Below are 19,448 nucleotides of genomic sequence, written 5' to 3' on the forward strand. Positions count from 1 at the left end.
GCCTATCTCCTCACCCCCTCTGCCTGCTAGAGGCATTTTTCTCAATATATCCAAATACCACAGTTTTCTTTAGGTGGTTTTAAACACACTCATCTCTCAGGAATTTTATGTGTGAATTCCTAAAGATTGTCATTTAATGTAAACTAAATCAACTCTTGTTACCATCTTCTATTCAGGCAACACTTTTTTCCCCCCTTACATTGACAAGATGAAGGCTTCATCTAAGGAAAAAGTTTTGTTTTTTTTTTCCTTAAAGCAGGAAAAAAGACATAGAAACATCAATAACAAAATAATCCTCGAAGCTTACTTTTCTACTACTTTAACTGGGACCAGCTGTCAAGTGTTTTCAGTGTTGAGGCATCTGAAAATTTTTGGCTGAAAGACACTAAGATCAAAAAGATGATGGTATGTTCTGTTGGGAAGTATTAGCCCCAATTATTTCTAAAACAGTCAAGCTGGAGGACACAGAGGGCTTTGTGATGTGTGCTTTGCTTTGCTTCTTCTCTTGGTTCACTATTTGGATCCCCAAGGGGATCTTCATAGGAACCTCGTGATTGCTTTGCAGTAGCAAAATTGGCTTTTAGATGAGTTGGAAGCTTCACTGGCACCTGCTCTTTGATGTAGGGGAGAGGATCCATACGTGAAGGGCACCAATAGTGCTTCTTAAATCCCAAGTTTTAAGTATCTTCAAACAGTAACTATGTTTTAAGGAGGTAGCCATCTGAGAGGCAGCATGCACTGTGGCTGTGTACACGAGCTCTGGAGAGCCATACTGCTGGAGTTCAGGTCCTCCCCACATCCCCTCCCTAGCTGCGTGACGTTGGGCACGCAGTGCTTTCTCTCTCAGTGTCCTCTGTAAAACAGGGCAAATGCTAGTTCCATCCTCATAGGGCAGGCGCCTGCGAGGATTACAAGTTGATACATATAGAGCATGTTAAATCTCAGTAAACATGTTATCATTAATAATAGTTTAGAAATAGAACCACTTCATTATTCCAGTTTGCAGAATTCCTCAAAGTCAAAATCAGCTCCGGGGCTCCTTCAACCAGTGGTCGCTAGCAATCAATGAAATTAAAATCTCATTAAAAGGAACACAGGAAGTCATGATGAACTGGGCGTTATTTGGAGGTTTCAGTATTCCCTGGGTGGCTTAGTTGCAGAATGCTCTTTGATTGTGAAAACATCAGGATCTCAGCCAGCTGGGGTTACCTCTGCTGTGCCCTTCCCAGGACCTGATTAGCAGTTCAGTGATCATCTCCTTAATGATCTGTTCTACTAAATGACTGGACAGTCATGAACAAAATACACCAGTAAGAAAGAGAAATATTATTTGCCTTTTGCCTCAGGATTAGCATGTCATATTTTTCTCATGCTTGCTCTGCTGCTGTAGAAATTTCTATGAAGAGTGATGTTATCACAGAGTTTACAAAGGCTGCAGTCTGTACGACCTTTCTCTTCTCACAGTTGGCTAATCTAAGTCTGTTAACCCTCTTCTTCACGTCCTAAAAGTATAGGATTATGATAAGCCCGGGGAAGGGAAAGGGAACAGAGGGCTTGTGGTAAAACTACAGTGAGGCTGGGAACTGCATTGTCTTTGCTTGCAGCCCCGTGCCCGCCGTGCCCCTCTTCCGACCCCCCGCCCCCAACCCCGGTCTTTTGAACCTGGAATCGACTTTCATTGCATCTCGCAGCATTTCATTCGATTTCTTCCAGTGGGTAGGAAAAGCCAGGCCTGCCCAGAGTGAATGAGATCTTGCTGCCTTAAACAGCCCCGGAATAAGTAGCACAGACCTGTTCTCCGAGGCTGCACACACAGTCCACAGTCTTGTTTGCTGTTTTCACTGCTGCCAAACATTCTTCTGATTTTTTATTCCTTAGTGCATTATTGATGATCATCCCCAAGTCAGCATCTCTTTTCTGGCTCCTCTTCTGTATTTTGACTGCCTGTGACTCCTCTGAGTCCTCGGTCTCATTACGGCACTCGGCGTGAGACCCCACTCGAGTCCTCTGACAAACGCAAAGACAATCAGAAGCCTTATTTATATGGATAGTAAGCTACCTGCACTTCATGACCTCACAGTGTTCCTTTCTTGTCTGTTCCCTTGCCAAAAGTGTTTTGTTCGTCTCCCTCCAGTTTTTGTTCCCCAAATCAATGTGATATCTCTTCGGCTTATTTTTTACCTGCTATCTGTCGTAAAAGTCTAAATCCATTTGTTGTGCTCAGGTATCTGAGGTTGAAAGACAGCAAGTTGATCTCTTCTCTCTTTATTGGGGACGGAATGGAAATCTGAAATTCAGTTCGTTTTATTATGTTTCATGTACATGCAAGGAACTTGTGACAGCTGACCCCTTGATAAATGTATAACATCTCTGAAAGGTTGATAATCTTCTCCTTCAGAAGTTCCAATATCATTGCAAGGACCGAAGCAAAAACTTCCGTCGTCGTTTCCCAGATTGCTTTGGGTTGCTGTTTTTAAGCATAAGAATGATTTAGTCCCCCTTCAGTCCTTAGAGACCCAGCACATCCTTCCTGCGGGCTGTCTTATTTCCCCTGGCATTCTTTCAAATAATTTCTGATAACAGCAACAAAAAGTATCTTTTTGATAATTATCTCGACTGGGCTTGGCATTAAAAGCAATGTTCCTGAAGCATACATCTAAGATTATCTCTGCTTTCTCCACCCCAAACAGGGTTGGAATGTCTCATAGATCAGTGTATTGTGCAAGCAGGCAGTGCTGGCTGTGCACATTATAACTGGTGAATTCCAGTCTAGAGAAATATTAGTGGTTTAAAGATTTAGAAAGGCTGTGATTATGGACTCTGTGATATAAGTGTCTGGCATACTCTGTATTTTCTTTCTTCCCCCAAATACTGCATTTTATTTAATGAATAAGATAGAAGTTCAGGCCCATTATAACAATTTTCAATATAAGGTTGGTTTGAAGCTGTTGGATTTTTACGATATTTACTTTTTAAAAGTACCTTCTTAGGGATTATAGTAGGTGCTGAACAAATGTCTTGATACCCCAAAGCATGCAATTTAATATTTATTATTGGTAATAGTAATGCACTTGTGAAGTCCTTGAGGCTATGTTTTACTATTTAGACAGCCACTGTTCCCCCTAAATTAATGTCATTTATCCACCAAGAATTCAGTAAGGCTGCTGGTTTCATTAAGATGCGCTACCATGGGAGGGAAGCTCAAGGGGGAGGGGATATGGGGATATATGTATGCATATAGCTGATTCACTTTGTTATACAGCAGAAACTAACACACCATTGTAAAGCAATTACGCTCTAATAAAGATGTTAAAAAAAAGGATGCACTACCATGTAACAAAGCTGTAACTGGTGTGCTATGAAAATGGGTAACGAAGAAGGATCAGAACGTCCTTCTGATTGTAGTCAATCTCAGATGTAGGATAAACAACTTCCTCCCAGTCTTGAATGATGTACAGCAATCCTGCCTGAAGAAGAAAGGCCTGGATGCCCCTTCTCACATCAGGACATGCTGTAAGCTGCTTTTCCACTGACACCTTTATTCATACAGTATTGTGGTAAAACAAACAAATGTACAAACAAAAAATTCCGAACTTCTTCCACCGAAGATTTCTTTTCCCACTCCTGTTTTTTTTTAATCTGTTTATAATGATAGCTCTTACTTCTCCATTACCCTGGTGGTAAGAGAACAATATCAGGAAAGAAAAATGAATTCCCTCATAGGGGGTTTCTCATCTGTGCAATTAGGGCAACTAACGTAGTGAGATACGGTGATTTCTCAATTAATGAATCGTCTGGAGGAAAAAAGCTCCTCTACGTAAGATTAGTTGCGTTGAAACCCACATCCCTTGCACACAGGCATCTTAGACTATATGAGGCAGAGCTGCCTGCGTGAGAGTACTAAAGTCGGGTATTTTAATGCCCACTTCAATTTCTCTTAACCCAGACAGTGTACTTTATTTATGAACCTCTTTCGCAGTCTATGTGAGAACATCAGTTTCCATGAGCAGTAAATGTGAACACTGCTGTACATGTATAAAGCTTTTCATTTAAAAATGCATTAAAAAGTTGACATATTTAATGGTATTTTCAGTTCTAATCAGCGTGTATCACATGCCTGTTAAAATATTTTTCCTTTTACAAAGCCAAAGTTTGTATTTCTCCAGACTTTCATAAATAATGATAACATTCTTCAGTGTGTACAGTTAACATCGTTATTACCTGGTGTCATGTTTAAAACCTTGTTTCTACAAGATGAAGTCCACACTCCTTGGTGGACCAGGCGTAGACGACTGGCCTCTGCCAGCTCCTCACCTGTGTCTCCCCTCGTCCCTCAGCCCAGGCTCGCTCCGGGGCGCTGGACCACTGCAGTGCGGCACTCAGCCTTGCTGTGCTCCCTCCCGCCTCTCACGAGCTCTTCCTCTGCCTGGAATGCTCCCGGTCACCTGGCAAACTCCTCCTCTTCTTTCAAGTATCACCTCTTCCTAGAATCCTGCCCAGAACTCTCCAGGCAGTTTGCCTCTGTGCCGTCCTTGCTCTGTATTCCTCCCCGGCCAGCAGCACTCATGTAGCCATTACTTTATGAATCCGCCCATACACTAAGCAAGGCAAGGTCTGCATTACTCTAGTCTGTATCTCCCCCAAATCTAGCAGGAACACCAGCTCGGGGCACACACTTTTGTAAGAATGAGTTTACTAGCAGCGCTTATGGTATACAGACTGGAGCACACACGTGCTTTTAAAAAGTCATGGATTTTAATAGGCAGTAACTTGAATGTTCTCACCCACAGCTTCTCACACTCCGTGCCCTCCACCCGCTGCCTTTGCCCTACAACACAGAGGAGCTGAGTTCTCGATAGCCTGTCTCCTCGTGAGCTACTTTCTGATGATGGAATATACACCTGAAGGATCTTTGAGTTAGTACTACTGCTCCCCCCTCCCCCCTCGAGACTCTGGAGGGTTGAAAACAGCAGAAATTAGAGTCCAGAAGGCTCTGAGCTTTCAAGTTGGGATGGGAGCAGGCGCAGGAAAGTAGGAGAACATAGTCCAAGTCGCGTATTATGGTTCAGGGAGAGGAGACCTCTGGGCGTTAGGCTACATATCTGGCATAATTAGAAGGTGGGATAAGTGTGAGCTGTCATACCCAGCCTCCAGCATCTGGGAGACCGAATTTAGGAGGCAGGGACGGGGATGTCTCAAGTTCAGTGTGCTATAATCAGAAGGTACACTTGAGGGCTTCCCTGGCGGCGCAGTGGTTGAGAGTCCGCCTGCCGATGCAGGGGACACGGGTTTGTGCTCCGGTCCGGGAGGAGCCCACATGCCGCGGAGCGGCTGGGCCCGTGAGCCATGGCCGCTGAGCCTGAATGTCCGGAGCCTGTGCTCCACAACGGGAGAGGCCACAACAGTGAGAGGCCCGCATACCGCAAAAAAACAAAAAAAGGTACACTTGAATGCCTGAACTCCTTATAGGTTTGGTGAAATTTCGGGAACACAGAGGCTTCACCCCTTCCTTCCACAATAAAGGAGAATAATTCCATCTCCACTCATTTCTAATTACCTAACATTTCCTTACTGTGAAATCTGTCCTATCCATAATGAGAAATCAAGGCTCAGATTTAATTGCAGATTCCTAGAAGAGTTAACATGTTACCTTTGAAAAAAATTACACCACTAGTTTATTTTCATTCATCCCATCATCAGTTACGTGCACCTTCTTTGAGGCAGACCCTGTGCTGGGTGTTGGGCGCACAACAGTGAGCTAAACAGACCTTGTCTCTCTCTCTCCACGCCTCCTTGGCCTTTGCCACTTGGGGAGAGGGAAGAGTTTGTTGAGCACCTAATAAGGTCGAAGAGGTGACTTCTGTGGGATGAGATGGCCATGTACAGTGGAAGGGGGAAGGTCTGATACAACAAGCTTTTGTAACTTCATCCTGATCAGCTCTGCTTATCTTCTTCATCTTTGTGGGGGGAAAATATCAGCTTCTGAAAAAATACTTTCTAATCATGGCAACCAGGCACTTTCCGATCTTTCCTTCGTTCATTCGTTTAGTGCCTGCTGGGCACTAGGCCCAGTGCCGGGTACTGACTGGAGATCTACAGGTGATTTGATGCTGTCTGCTTTCAGGGAGCCTCAGTCTAGCTCCATTGTAATAAGTAGGGTGACCATGTCCTGTATTTTTTAGGCTATGGCCTAACCTAGAGTGAAGACCCAGTCAACCCATGAATTGCTTTGATTTCTTATTATGAAAGAAGAAAATTATTCAACCTTGCTCTGTACCATTCACTGGCTACTAAACCCTTACGTGAAATGCTTTGGAACATACCACAAGTAAAGAAAAAAACCTCAAGAAGTGAAGACAAAAGAGGTGTCCTTCTCTGGAGCAGTGCCAGGTGATGTAAACAGAAGGCCAGCTCTCTCCTCCTCTGCGTGGGCGGGCCACATGTGTGAGGAATGTTTGTCTTTGGAAGGCTGCCACCACGTTCCAGGCTCAGAGTCCTTCAGATCTCACCGCCGTTTGTGCTCATGCCAGATGGCTCTGCCTCAGTTGGCTGCATTGGCCCATAATTTAAGTAGCATTCCTCATATCAGTGTGTTTACTGTCTCATTAATTTTAACTTTTCCAAAGCTTTTCCCAGTTCAGAAGCTACTGGGTTAAATCTCAAGCTGTGTGCGCCTTATTAATATATGATTATTGGAAAACCTCTTTCTAAAACAGATTAAGGTTAAAGCGAGAGGGACAATAAGAAAAAGTCCTGTGAAGTTAAGTGTTTTATTTCCCTTTGGCCTATTTCCTCTGGCTGATGAGAATTTTTCTAAAATGTGTATGATTTTACAAGGTTGTAAAGACAGCTTAAAGACATACACAGACTTAGGTTGTACAGACTTATTTCTGTAAGTGTTTTTGTTTTTAATCAAGGGATTACAGGCACTGAGGGAGACAGATTGTTTTTAGTCTTACACATACAGTACATTGGAGAGCAGTCTCCTTGTTATCTTAGTTTGTCCTTAGTTAATACTTGCTATGTTATAAGTCTTCCCTCAACAGTGGCTGTGAGATTGTCATCAGAATCTCAGAGTATGTTTTGCCTTCATGCTTTATACACACGTAGTCTTGTTAATATTTCCAGAATGTGCTCCTGGGTGTAAGACTCTTCTTTTGGAATCCAGACATCTAGATAATTCAGTAAAACCTTTTTGCTGTAGACCTGGAAAGGCTTTTCTTGATGCCTCTAGAAATCAAAGTTGGATGAATTTCCTGTGTCTTCTGCCTTCCATGGTATGATCATTTCCTTCTTTCCTTTAATTCAACTCAGACTTACGACCTACACATTAAAAAAAGTCCCTAGTGGAAGAGGGTTGAGGTTTCTGCACTGTACAGGAAGCTCTAGATTTTCCAAGATGTGAGCTGGTGCTGCCTGCACTCTGTCTGATACCTGTATAAATGCTTTTTATTCATTTACTGGATGATCTAGAAGAAGATCTGATAGACACTCTGCATATCTTACCTCTCAGCTGAAGAAATGCCTATGGTTCCTCAACAAAGGCTTTTGATTCTTTTTAGAAAAAGCCTTCGACTTAACCCGGAAAAGCCACACTTGTATTTGTGGAACTCCTAAATACTTTCATTGTCGGAAAGTGGCTGTAACACAACTTCACTAAATATGTACAATTTAAAACTACAGTGAGATTTCACTACACGTTAATTAGAATGGCTAAAATTAAAATGACTGATCATACTAAGTGTTGACAAGTGTGTAAGAAATTGGATCTCTCATACACTGCTGGTGGGAGTACAGAAGTGGCACAGTCACCTTCCGCAACATTTTGGCGACTGCTTTAGAAGTTAAACATATATCTACCATATGATTTAGCCTTTCTACTCCTAGGTATCTGCCCAAGTGAAAGGAGAAAGTATGTCTCTACAAAGACTTGTATTTGAATGTTGATGACGGCTTTATTTGTAACAGCAAACCCTGGAAACAATCCTAATGTTCATCAAGAGGTGAATGCATAAACAAACTTCCATATACTCATACAATGGAATACTTCTTAGCAATAAAAAGGAAAGAACTTTTGATACTGCTGCAACATGGACGGATTTCAAAATAATGATTATTTAATAACAAAATGAGTACATACTCTAAGACTCCACTGGAATGAAATTTTAGAAAATGCAAACAGCGCGTTTACCGTGACAGAAAACAGAATAGTGGTTTCCTGGAGAGAATCAAAAGAGGGGAAGGTGGGGAGAATTATAAAGGGTCTGAGGAAGTTTTGGAGTGTGACGAACGTGTTCATTATCCTGCTTGCGGTGATAGTTTTACTGGCGTATACATGTGTCAAAACTTACCACGTTGTACTCTTTAAATATGTGCAGTTTATTGTATGTCATTTATACTTCAGCAAGGCTGTTATAAAGAGAAACAAAAGGCCTCACTTCCAAGCTGCCTGCATTAGTGTAAGAAAAGATGGTAGTACGCATTTGGAACAGTGATTATTAAGGTTATAAAGGACATGACCCCATAAGAATCTGGTAAAAGGTAAACACCCTTTCTCCAGTAATGTAGTCACAAAATTTTGCCTACAGTTTAGAGGGTTCCACGACTAAAAGCCCCAGGTTAAGACACCTATCGAATTCTTCCTATTTTTGGAAGAACTAAAGCACTTCTCAACAACTGTGTCTCCTAAGCAATAATCCTCTTTTCTTTTCCAAAGCAAATAAATTAATTCTTACCTTCATCTCAGATGAATGCTGGGTATTCTTGGCAAGCACGACTGTAAAGTTTAGCCGTTCTTCACGGTTAACTATAAACGTACTGGCACGTTACCTCCACCAGCTGAATGAGGCTGCAGTTTCATTGATGATACCATTTCATTGCTTTCAAGATGAACAATAAGAACATAATGCTTATTGGACACTTTCATCACCATGCTGTTGTCCAGTTCAGAAAACTCTACCTTAGGCACAGTAAAGGAAATTCAGGATAAAAATGCCAATTTTATTATTTAGAGGACACATTCACTACCAGGCACTTGAGCTATTCCATACTGTTTCAGACTTTCCCATTACGCCAAGGTAATAGTAACAAACTGGAATTTGCCCAAACCTTAAGGAGGACGGCAAGCGTATTTCTGTTTCTTTTATATCCTGTAATCCCTTCCTGCTATATGTAAGTAACACTAATACTCAACTCTGTTTAAAATTTTGACCTCAAAGGTTGCTTGCTTATAGTACCTGTAACATTCCTAAAATCTCGTCCAACTACTGCTTTTTCTCCTCATCCGGGATCCTAATTCTGAGCTAAATGCAAAGAAAAATGTCGTATGACACACTGATTTCCCCCCTTTCCTTGAACATTTTATTTATCGTTTGTACTGTCTTAAAATTTCGTTAATGAAAACGCCTTCTAAGGTGATTTTACCGTGTCCGTCCGTGCGTGGAGTCTTAAGGTTTCCCAGGGAAAGACTCAGAGGCATAGGTCTGCATGCAGGTGGGTTTTCGAGGAGTGCTTTCATGATTGACATCTGTGAGGGAGTAAAGGAAGTAGAATTTTGCAGACGGAGGAATTAAAACTAGGATTCAACCACAGCCGAAGCCTCCACTAATCCCATGAGGAGCTTTGGATCTGAGCTGACTCTTGCGATTGTCCTGCCTCGAGGCACCAGGGCCTTTCTGCTGTCGTGGGCAGTCACGGATGCGGGCAGCGTTTGGGGAGAGGGCAAAGACTCGGGGTGAGATAGTACTCTTTGGCAAAGGGAATTCCCAAAGAGGGGTGAGGCTGAGAGTCATCAGCCACCAATAACTGCCGCAGATGGGAGGACAGTTGCCTCATTCCTAACGAGAAGATCTGGACAGCACAAAATAGTATTCATTCTGTTCTGCACTGGCACTGCGTGGACCCACCTGGGAATCGTTCCTCCAGGAGTGCTTGGTCTCATTTCTGGGGGGAGAGCTGTAACAGGGTTAGTGGTGTGACTTGTAGTCCCCACTGTGGCAGCTGGTCTTGAGGTCACAGTGATACTCACCACGTCCATCCTCTACTACCCACTGTAGATTTTCTTTGTCTGGGGACCCCCTATGCTAGTCTGGCTGGTTTACCTGGAGAGTGACCTAGACTCTCCTCTCTGTAAAAAATGAATGAAAAACGGCCAATCTTGGTGTGGTTCCTTGTAGATGAAATGGGGTGGAGGTAGCAGAGATGAAAGGAAGTAAACCGTTGCACATGTGTATTAATGGCAAAACTGTCGGAAATTGCGGATGGATTAGAAGTAACAGATGAGAGGAATAGGTCAAGATAAATCCTGGGTTCCAGTTCAAGATGTTGACACAGGAGGATCCTGAACTCACCTCCTCCCCACAGACACACTGAATCTGTAGCTACCTGTGGAACAATTTCCTCTGAAAGAAACCCCCAAATTAGCTGAGCCGACTGCTTCATATCAGGCAAATGAGAAAAATCCACATTGAAACGGGTAGAAGGGGTGGAGACACAATTTTGCCATGACCCACATTGGGAGGGGACTCAACTCGAAGCTTCTCCCTGAGGAGCAGAGGGTTTGAACACCACACCTGGCACCCCAACTTTGAAGACCCGCTCCTGAGAGATGAGCCCCCAGACCATCTAGCTTTGAAAGGCTGGTGTCCGCAAGACACACAAGACTATAGTGGACTGAGAAACAGTTGTCAGAGGGCTTACGGGGACCCACCATGGCTACAGCCAGGGCCCAGCATGTGGTAATGGATGTTAAACTAGACCTATTGTGGCGATCACTTCATAATATATACATACATCGAAATAATACCTTGTACACCTGAAGCTAATATAGTACTATATGTCGATTATATCTCAGTGTTTTAAAAGGTGGCTAATCTTTATTATAGTTGATTTACAATCTTGTGTTAATTTTTGCTGTACAGCAAAGTGATTCAGTTAAACATATATATATACATTTGTTTTATATTCTTTTCCATCATGGTTTATCACAGGATATTGAGTATAGTTCCCTGTGCTATATAGTATGACCTTGTTGTTTATCCATTCTATATATAATAGTTTGCATCTGTTAATCCCAAACTCCCAGTCTATCCCTCTCCCACTCCACCCCTCATCCCTTGGCAACCACAAGTCTGTTTTCTACATCTGTGAGTCTGTTTGTTTTGTAGATAGGTTCATTTGCGCTATATTTTAGTTTTCACGTATAAGTGATATGTGGTATTTGTCTTTCTCATTCTGACTTACTTAGTTAAGTCCATCCATGTTGCTGCAAATGGCATTATTTCATTCTTTTTTTTTTTTTTTAGATTTTCATTGGCGTATAGTTGATTTACAATGTTGTATTAGTTTCAGGTGTACAGCAAAGTGAATCAGTTATACATATATCCACTTTTTCTTTTTAGATTCTTTTCCAATATAGGCCATTATAGAATATTGAGTAGAGCTCCCTGTGCTATACAGCAGGTTCTTATTAGTTATCTATTTTATATGTAGTAGTGTGTATATGTCAGTCCCAGTCTCCCAGTTTATCACTCCCTCCCCTTATCCCCTGGTAACTATAAGTTTGTTGTCTACATCCGTGTCTCTACTTCTGTTTTGTAAATAAGTTCATTTGTACCTTTTTTTTAGATTTCACGTGTAAGTGATATCATATATTTGTCTTTCTGTGTCTGACTTAACTTCACTCAGTATGACAATCTCTAGGTCCATCCGTGTTGCTGCAAATGGCATTATTTTGTTCTTTTTTATGGCCGAGTAGTATTCCGTTGTATATATGTACCACATCTTCTTTATCCATTCATCTGTCAATGGACATTTAGGTTGTTTCCATGTCTTGGCTCTTGTGAATAGTGCTGCTATGAACATAGGGGTGCATGTACCTTTTTGAATTACAGTTTTGTCCAGATATGTGCCCAGGAGTGGGATTGCTGGATCATTTGGTAGTTCTATTTTTAGTTTCTCAAGGACCCTCCATACTGTTTTCCACAGTGGCTGCACCAGCTTACGTTCCCACCAACGGTGTGGGAAGGTTCCCTTTTCTCCACACCCTCTCCAGCATTTGTTATTTGTAGACTTTTTGATGATGGCCATTCTGACTGCTGTGAGGTGGTACCTCACTGTAGTTTTGATTTGCATTTCTCTAATAATTAGTGATTGAGCATCTTTTCATGTGCCTGTTGATAGCCAGTCTTCAAAGTCATGGTTGCCTAGGATACTCAGTATTCATTTGAGATGAGCCAAGAGTTAATTGATTTGCTTTGGGAAAATAAATTAGATTATTTTAGGAGACACATTTGTAGAACTTCTTCTAAGATATGAATAATTCTTCTATAAAAGGATATTAACATGGGGTTTTTAGAATCTTAGAACCCTCTATATTGACACTATGTGTCAGGCAGTAGCAACATAGCAGTGAACAGACACACAAAGTTCCTGGACTCATCGGAGCTTATGTGCCTCATGCGGGGATAAGTGAAAAGTCATATCCAAAACGTCATAAATATATAGCATGTCTGGTGAGGATAAGTGCTATGAAAAAAATTCTGGGTAAAGAAGTAGAGAGTGCAGCTGTGGAGGGGTGTTGATAGGGTAGCCAGAGACATGTGAGCAGCAACTTGGAAGGGAGAGCCGTGGAGAAGCAGCGTTTCTGGCAGAGGGAATGGCAGGTACAGCGGGTCTCGGGTGGAAGCCTGCTTTGAACACTCAAGGAGCAGCACAGAGGCTATTGTGGCTGGAGTAGGGGCAGCCAGAAAGAATGGTGAGGGATGAGGTCAGACATGGACCAGGAGACTTGCTCATTGTAGAGACTGTGGTTTTTAGTCTGAGCTGCACAGCTGGCAGGGGGCTTTGAAAAGAGAAGTCACATGGTCTTATTATATGTTAGAAGGCTCATCTGACTGCCGGGTGGAGGCCAGACTTGAGGGACTGGGATGGGAGCAGGGAGACGATATAGGTCATTGTACGAATCTCGACAGGATGATGGTGGCTATACTTGTGTCGTTAGCAGTGGAGGTGGTGAGCAATCGTCAGTTTCTGTGTATGTGGATATATGTCACACACACACATATATGTCAAAGGAAAATCTATTGCAGAGGTGGGTAAGATTTTTGTCTGGGTTATCAAAGAGTTTAGTGGGGAAAGCAGGTCTATAACAGATAATTTCAGCACACAGTGGTAAGGTGTAGAGGAGAATGGGGGTTACAGAACCCTTTCTGGGGAAATTCGGGGTAGGAAATGACAAAAAGTAAACCAGGAAGGTAGGACCATAGAGGGTCTGTTGGACCACATTAAGAACTTGAGCTTTATCCCAGAGTTGATGGGAAGTTAAACAGTGTTACCTAAGGAGGCAACACGTTCCAATTTATGACTTAAATTCTCCAGGTAACTCAGGTGTGAGAAACAGGGCTCTTGAGAAGTTTAGACTGAAAGCAAGGAAACTGGTTAAGGTTCACAGTTGTCCAGGGTAGAGGCAATGAGCTAATGTTTATTATGTACTTGCTATAAATCAAACACTATTCTAAGAACTTTGTTACTAACTTAATCCTCAAAACAACGCTATCAGGTAGGCACCATTAATATCCACATTTTACAGATGCAAAACTTCAAGCACGAAGAGGGTAAGGAAACTTGCCCAAGTTCATGGGCCACACAGCTCTAAGCAGGAGGATTTGAACACAGGCAGTCTGGCTGGAGAATTCAGGCTCTTGCTCACTGTGTTACACTGCATCTCCTGAAGATAAGCGCCAGAGATTAGGGGGAAATAAAAGGGCACATCTCTTTTATTTTGTCCCAAACTGAATTGTTAATTAGCCCTAATTTTGCATTAGTGTTATAGCAGTATCCATAAGAAACTCACTCTCCTAGCCTCTCCTTTTCTCCTTACTTAGAGCTTGGATTCTCTTTTGGCACCCATGTCTCTTTCTTTGCAATTTCATGCTGCCTTTCTGCACCAATGCAACCTACAGGGTGTGTCTTTGAGTAAAACACATTGTGACATTATCGTCGTCAGGTAACCCAAGTCTACGCTTTTGTCTCACCTTAGAATTTCTTACTAGGGGAATACATCAGCCTTGGGGTTCATTTGGTGTGCTTTTCCCCACAGCTTTTGTTTGAGAAGAGCTCGAATTAAATTAAGTCACCTCCATGAGAACATCAGTACTATATGAGATTGTTGTGAAATACGCTGGTACGTAGGGAGAAAAGTGTATCTTTTGAATAATCACTCAGAATACAAACACAAACTGTAAATAGTCATTATCTAAATGTTACTTTTCCTAACTGTCAAAATGTGCAGAATTTGAGTAGTACAGGGAGATTGTAGAGACAACAGTGTCTGGAGAATGCCTGACTTAGTTTGCCAGAGAAGTGTCACCTCTGCTGCCTGGCCTCTGGTAGATTACCCCTGGGAGACTCTTTATTTCCTTCTCTGTTTAGATTCAGGAGGGTATTGAGCATCAGCATCTTTTTCCATGTGGCTGTTAATGATATTATTACAGCTTCAAAAAGGGCAGTACTTACTGTACATTAGGCCAAATGTTATCCAAAAGAGCAAATAAGAGACTTCCAGCCCTGACAGAGATTCAAGCCTGAAGTGTGATGCAGGGACACAGAAATAGCAAGAAACAGGGCTTCCCTGGTGGCGCAGTGGTTGAGAGTCCGCCTGCCGATGCAGGAGACACGGGTTCGTGCCCCGGTCCGGGAGGATCCCACATGCCGTGGAGCGACTGGGCCCGTGAGCCATGGCCGCTGAGCCTGCGCGTCCAGAGCCTGTGCTCCGCAACGGGAGAGACCACAACAGTGAGAGGCCCGTGTACCGGAAAAAAAAAAAAAAAAAGCAAGAAATAGATGGCTCACACAAAGGTATCATGTACTCCCAGTGGTAGGGCAAGAGGGCCACAATCCCTGGGGCCTTAGTGAGTATCACCTGTGTCCTGTGTGGTCAAGAGACAGAGAAAGCACCGAGACCAAAGACAGTGGGCTGTGGAGCACGGAAGGGACAAGTTCAAGGAATAACACAGAGCCTGCATCAGAAACTAGGGGAATGAGTTCTTGTTTTTGTTTTTTTAACATCTTTATTGGAGTATAATTGCTTTACAATGGTGTGTTAGTTTCTGCTTTACAACAAAGTGAATCAATTATACATATACATATGTTCCCATATCTCTTCCCTCTTGCGTCTCCCTCCCTCCCACCCTCCCTATCCCACCCCTCTAGGTGGTCACAAACCACCTAGCTGATCTCCCTGTGCCATGCGGCTGCTTCCCACAAGCTGTCCACCCTACGTTTAGTAGTGTATACATGTCCATGCCACTCTCTCACTTTGTCACAGCTTACCCTTCCCCCTCCCCATATACTCAAGTCCATGCTCTAGTAGGTCTGTGTCTTTATTCCCGTCCTACCCCTAGGCTCTTCATGACATTTTTTTTCTTAGATTCCACATATATGTGTTAGCATACGGTATATGATTTTCTCCTTCTGACTTACTTCACTCTGTATGACAGACTCCAGGTCCATCCACCTCACTACAAATAACTCAATTTCATTTCTTTTTATGGCTGAGTAATATTCCATTGTATATATGTGCCACATCTTCTTTATCCATCTGATGGTGGACACTCAAGTTGCTTCCATGTCCTGGCTATTGTAAACAGAGCTGCAATGAACATTTTGGTACATGACTCTTTTTGAATTATGGTTTTCTCAGGGTATAGGCCCAGTAGTGGGATTGCTGGGTCATATGGTAGTTCTATTTGTAGTTTTTTAAGGAACCTCCATACTGTTCTCCATAGTGGCTGTACCAATTCACATTCCCACCAGCAGTGCAAGAGTGTTCCCTTTTCTCCACATCCTCTCCAGCATTTATTGTTTATAGATTTTTTGATGATGACCATTCTGACCGGTGTGAGATGATATCTCATTGTAGTTTTGATTTGCATTTCTCTAATGATTAATGGTGTTGAGCATTCTTCCATGTGCTTGCTGGCAGTCTGTATATCTTCTTTGGAGAAATGTCTATTTAGGTCTTCTGCCTATTTTTGGATTGGGTTGTTTGTTCTTTTGTTATTGAGCTGCTTGTAAATTTTGGAGATGAATCCTTTGTCAGTTGCGTCATTTGCAAATATTTTCTTCCATTCTGAGGGTTGTCTTTTGGTCTTGTTTATGGTTTCCTTTGCTGTGCAAAAGCTTTGAAGTTTCATTAGGTCCCATTTGTTTCTTTTTGTTTTTATTTCCATTTCTCTAGGAGGTGGGTCAAAAAGGATCTTGCTGTGATTTATGTCATAGAGTGTTCTGCCTATGTTTTCCTCTAAGAGTTTGATAGTTTCTGGCCTTACATTTAGGTCTTTAATCCATTTTGAGTTTATTTTTGCGTATGGTGTTAGGGAGTGGTCTAATTTCATTCTTTTACATGGAGCAGTCCAGTTTTCCCAGCACCACTTATTGAAGAGGCTGTCTTTTCTCCACTGTATATTCTTGCCTCCTTTATCAAAGATAAGGTGACCATATGTGCGTGGGTTTATCTCTGGGCTTTCTATCCTGTTCCATTGATCTTTCTGTTTTTGTGCCAGTACCATACTGCCTTGATTACTGTAGCTTTGTAGTATAGTCTGAAGTCAGGGAGCCTGATTCCTCCAGCTTCATTTTTCGTTCTCAAGATTGCTTTGGCTATTTGGGGTCTTTTGTGTTTCCATACAAATTGTGAAACTTTTTGTTCTAGGTGTAAAAAATGCCAGTGGTAGTTTGATAGGGACTGCATTGAATCTGTAGATTGCTTTGGGTAGTAGAATCATTTTCACAATGTTGGTTCTTCCAATCCAAGAACGTGGTATATCTATCTCTCCATCTGTTGGTATCATCTTTAATTTCTTTCATCAGTGTCTTATAATTTTCTGCATACAGGTCTTTCGTCTCCTTAGGTAGGTTTATTCCTAGATATTTTATTCTTTTTGTTGCAGTGGTAAATGGGAGTGTTTTCTTAATTTCACTTTCAGATTTTTCATCATTAGTGTATAAGAATGCCAGAGATTTCTGTGCATTAATTTTTGTATCCTGCTACTTTACCATTGATTAGCTCTAGTAGTTTTCTGGTAGCATCCTTAGGATTCCCTATGTATAGTATCATGTCATCTGCAAACAGTGACAGCTTTACTTCTTCTTTTCCAATTTGGATTCCCTTTATTTCTTTTTCTTCTCTGATGGCTGTGGCTAGAACTTCCAAAACTATGTTGAATAAAGGGGAATGAGTTTTATTTGGGTAAGCCAGGAGGGATCAGAAATGACTTGATGGCCACTGAGTAAGCAGGGTTCAGAAGCCCCATAATTTATTTTTGGAGACTAGGGTATCTTAAAACATTAAGCATATACTTGAGGAGCTCTAAAGTAACAGCCAGCCCTACCCAGCCCTTCCTTCTCAGCTCACGTTCTGGGTAAGGAGCGTTTTTATTTTAGAAATCCGGGTGCAGTCAGGAGAAGGGAGGGAAACAGTGACACCCATCTTTTTTAATGAGCATTGCTACTAGAAGAGAAGTTAGCATCACCCTGAATTTTATGTGACATCAGTTAAATGAAGGTATTTTGTAGCACTTTATAACAAATTAGAATCAACGAAATTGAAAATAAGCGTAGCACCTGGGATGAGTAATCAGGTAAGTGGCCAGTTTTGCTATTTTTGCTTTGAGCTGAAGACAGAATTGGAATTTCTAATGTCCCCCGAGGTGTAGGGTTCACAGTTGGGGACATGGTTTCTGGGATGGCTGTTTAAGATGCCAGCAGGTCATTGTTGCCCTCCAGGCTACAACTTGCTTGTAGCCATGTTCCTTAGAAATTGGCCCTACCACAGATGCGTGTCCACCAGAGAGAGGGTTGTGAATTAGTGTAGGACGCAGCTCTGCTTTGGTTGGAACATTAGAGAGCAGACTGGAAATAGATGACCGGAACAAGGCAGTAAGTCATCCACATTCACGGGGAGACTCTAATGAAAGAACTGAAATTCATGTGAAGACTTTACGGCCACTCGTGAAATCAGCCCAAATCCAAGGAACTATTAGAACACTTTTATGCTTTAAGAAAAGGGTGACTCTGCTCAGTTGCTGCAATTTTCATATAGTCAGAATGCCCTGACACCATCAGTACCGGCTTTAGTGGGCAGGATTTTACAGCAGAGCTTTTCACTCCATGAGCCAATGTTTCTTGTGTAGACTACTAGATGATTTTAGTATCTGAGATAAGTTCAGGAAACTGTGGAGGAGGCCAAAAGAAGATTGAGGTTGGTGGCCCAGGGTCTGCACATGATGTGTGTAAGTTTGCTGCGTGGGCAAAAACGAGGGAGAGAAAAAGATGAGTGGGGGAGACGGGTGTTAACAAAAATGAAACTTTGTCTGTTACTAAGATTGGAAGTATTAAGACGGCAACAGATGAAGATAAAATGGTGCTTGTAATTGTGGTTTATGAAGAGAAACAGGCCAGGGCTTCCCCTGGTGGCACAGTGGCTAAGAGTCTGCCTGCCAATGCAGGGGACACGGGTTTGAGCCCTGGTCTGGGAAGACCCCACATTGTTGCAGAGCAACTAAGCCTGTGTGCCACAGCTACTGAGCCCGTGTGCCACAACTACTGAAGCCTGTGCGCCTAGAGCCCGTGCTCTGCAACAAGAGAAGACACCGCAATGAGAAGCCCGCATGCTGCAGTGAAGAGTAGCCCCCGCTCGCTGCAACTAGAGAAAAGCCCATGCAGCAACAGACCCAACGCAGCCAAAGATAAAATAAATAAATTTTTAAAATTTAAAAAAAGAGAAACAGGCCATATTGAATATATAATTTTTTCCCTCCACAGCAGATGGATTAAATGAAACTAATCTGTCGAGAAATTCTTGTGTCTAGGTTTTCAGTCAACCTTAGAGAAAGATAAAATTTGCACAGATTTCTTTCTACTTACAAACCTTCTACTTGAAACACTTTTCTCAAAATATTTATATGTTTACTATTTTCTCCTAAATTGTTTTTCTTTTTCCTTAAAATATTCAGATAACTTTTCAGATGCCTAATTACTGAAGCAGCAGGGGGTTTTCCTCACGAAAAATAAAAATGATGAAGAGGACCTCTCTCCTAATTTCTTCAATAGTAACTTCTCTTTCTTTGACCAATAGTACTTACCTGACATTCAGGTTTGGTCGTGGAAAGAGGAAGGTGTTAAATTTCCATCGGCATCACCTGTTGAGGATTCTGTTCATAAACAGAACAGGATTCTGTTCATAAACAGAGCAGGATGGGGTCTCTGATGAATCTGGCCAATACTAAAAACATATCTGCACTGTTGAGCTCCAAACGGACAGCCTCTAGTGCTTGACCCTGTTCAGCCAATTCCTGTGTTGCTCAAGGTGGTACTTCACTGCTTTGACAGATCATCGTGCCCTGAAAGCACTAAAACACATGCCTGAGTCGTAGAGGTTATCCACTGTA

At 42.2% G+C, this 19,448-nt stretch overlaps 1 protein-coding gene across 2 annotated transcripts in view; it reads left to right on the forward strand.

Annotated features, from left to right (window-relative positions):
- The window catches only part of STK39 (serine/threonine kinase 39), a 307,207-nt gene that overhangs the window by 275,025 nt on the left and 12,734 nt on the right, over positions 1-19,448 (forward strand). The gene's annotated exons all lie outside the window — the stretch shown is intronic.

Source organism: Monodon monoceros, unplaced genomic scaffold (assembly GCF_005190385.1).
Source record: "Monodon monoceros isolate NGI ecotype Baffin Bay Population unplaced genomic scaffold, NGI_Narwhal_1 Super_Scaffold_16, whole genome shotgun sequence".
Classification (NCBI taxonomy): domain Eukaryota; kingdom Metazoa; phylum Chordata; class Mammalia; order Artiodactyla; family Monodontidae; genus Monodon; species Monodon monoceros.